This window comes from Sinocyclocheilus anshuiensis, unplaced genomic scaffold (genome assembly GCF_001515605.1).
Source record: "Sinocyclocheilus anshuiensis isolate Anshui unplaced genomic scaffold, SAMN03320099.WGS_v1.1 scaffold263, whole genome shotgun sequence".
Classification (NCBI taxonomy): Eukaryota; Metazoa; Chordata; class Actinopteri; order Cypriniformes; family Cyprinidae; genus Sinocyclocheilus; species Sinocyclocheilus anshuiensis.
The window spans coordinates 2087146-2089805 of NW_015549593.1; the positions used below are offsets into that span (position 1 = coordinate 2087146).

At 34.2% G+C, this 2660-nt stretch overlaps 1 protein-coding gene across 1 annotated transcript in view; it reads right to left on the reverse strand.

Moving 5' to 3' along the window:
- The window catches only part of LOC107658220 (ly6/PLAUR domain-containing protein 6-like), a 21459-nt gene that overhangs the window by 3155 nt on the left and 15644 nt on the right, over positions 1-2660 (reverse strand). The gene's annotated exons all lie outside the window — the stretch shown is intronic.

Sequence of the window (2660 nt, forward strand, 5' to 3'; positions counted from 1 at the left end):
CCTACAGAACATTTGATTAGGGCCTCCAAAACTCTAAACATGTCTTTGTTTATTCCGGTGATGGCAAAGATGAATTTTCAGCAGCTATTACTCTAGTCTTCAGAAATCATTCTTGAAATCATGATTAGGTGATTAAAAAACATTTAATTAGTGTCAATGTTGAAAATGGTTTTGCTGCTTAATATTTTTGCAGAAATCATAATACAGGATTCTTTGAGGAATAGAAAGTTTAAAAGAACAGCATTTATTTCACATTAATATTTTTTACAACAATGTAAAAGTCACTTTTGATCAATTTAATGCATCCTTGCTCATTTTTTTTCAATTGATTGTGTGTTGGCATAATGTTACAGTATGTTATGCTTCTTTCCCCCCCAAAAAAACATTCATTTGAAAAATATAAGTAAAAATATTTGATTCTTGAATATCAGTATTGTCATGTAAAATACCACAATGTTTAAAAATATTGTATTTATTCCTCTATGGAGCAAGTCAAACATTTTCATTATAATTTACACACTGTGTTTGCAGATTAGATGAAATGCCACTTATAGCATTTTTAAATAATTAAATCACACTCAGAGAAATGTTTTATGTACCTGTATCAATTTCCTAATCATCAGGAACACCTGCCATATGGACTGAGACACTATCTAATCAAGGGCACTTCCACCAGCATTTGCTGTTATTTCTTAGGTGAAAAAAAGCCCTTAGGAACACAGTGTGCTTATTCTCTTTCTGGAGTTCCTCAATCAGATTGCACAGCTCACATGAAACAGAAACATCAGTCTCTTTTTTGTTTTTAGTTTTAAGAAGAAAACCCTCTTGTTGACCTCACCCAGCAAACAGTTAAGGATCTGATCAAATGACCACTTTAAACAAGCCATTAATTCATCCAGACAGCCCTGATTTGTTATTACTTCTGAGGTCTCTAAATAGCTCTGTATATACAAACAGAGCTTAGTAGCTCATTTTTGACCTACAGTTTAACTGTTAAGTCCCCCAAATTCTTGTGACTCTAATGAAAGTGGTCACTAAATAATGAATACAATGATACAACTGACTGTAACCCCTCTTAGATATTTATAGCACAGACCTAACGAGGTGAGAGAAACACTGTAGTTAAAACAACAGCAAAACATGAACAGTCCAACACATTTTAATGGCGGATGTCTATGTCATTATAACATTATAAATTTTTCTTCCTTTCCTCCAGCTAATTTAATATGCACGTCTTGTGTGTCTGTTGAATTTTTGGTGTCAAAAAGGAGAAAACAAAACAATTTGTAACATAATTCAACATAAGCATGCTTTTGAGTTTTTCAGCTTTTTATAATGAGCCCATTTTTGAAAGTCACCTGCATTTTGTAAACACACTCATGGTTGCATTGTAAAGTAGCGCTAACTACGCTAAGTAGCTAGAGTGTGTTTTGTTTTCTGAATGATCTCATGGGGTTGTAAATCCACACTTGCCATCTGGAGTCATGAAACAAAATGAACTCCATCATCATCATAAATCCTCTACGTCAATATGCAACAGCTGGATATCAGCATGTCACAAAATCCGTGCTGGTGCACAAACTATTTTGGGATCTCATAGGAACTGATTTGTTTTAACCTCACATACACATACACATACACACACTCAATCCCCGCTGGGCCATTGAGCAGATACGGATATCTCCAGCTTCACATCGGAGAGCCGGTACACAGCTAAAAGGATTTTGGGAGGTCCTGCTCACTGTGATGAAAGAGTTTGGGATTTCACAGATTAATTCTCTCAACAGAACTGAAACCAACCTCTACTCTCTTTCATTATGGCTAAATTGTACTTGAACAATACCACATGCATCCAACTGATTCTGAGATATTAAAGTTATGTACTGGTAACAAATTATTGTAACTTCCATTATAAGTCATTGACTAACATGTAATGCATGGAACTTCAGTACATTCAAATATAAATAATAATCCAGCGAGATTGTTAAGTGTACCTAGTGTACATAGGACAAAAGTTGTTTTAAACGCAAACAGTGGTCACATCAAATACTGATTTGATTTAGTTAACAGAAGTTAATTGATAAATAAAATAATTTTTTGACATTAATTTTGAAAGTATCCTCATTTTACAGCATTTTTACACAAGTGCCGAAAACTTTGCACAGTACTGTAGCTTTGCAGGTAGGTTTCTTCAAGGATCTTGAAGATGTTGCCACAGTTCTTATGGATTTAGTCTGTCTCAGTTTCTTCTGATTCTTCATGTCATCCCAGATAGACTGGATAATGTAATTTCCCAAAAGCATAGTAAGCCTAAGTAGATCGTAGACCCATTGCCACCAATGGTCTCTCCGATCAACTTAGCTTACGATGCTTTTGAGAATTTATTTTTGCCTCTGTGCGGAGCACCAGCTGTTGTCAGACTCCTTGTGCATTAAAAAATCTCACTGGATTATTACAATTAATGGCAAAGGGAATGTTTGAAAATGTAAACTGATATTTCCTACTGACACACTACAGCAAAATACAGAAATAACTGGTTTAAAATCATTTTTTGTTGGTGAAAATACTTTTGCACAATAGTGTGTGTGTGTGTGTGTGTGTGTGCTTTATATATATATATATATATATATATATATATATATATATTTCTCTTTCGCTGT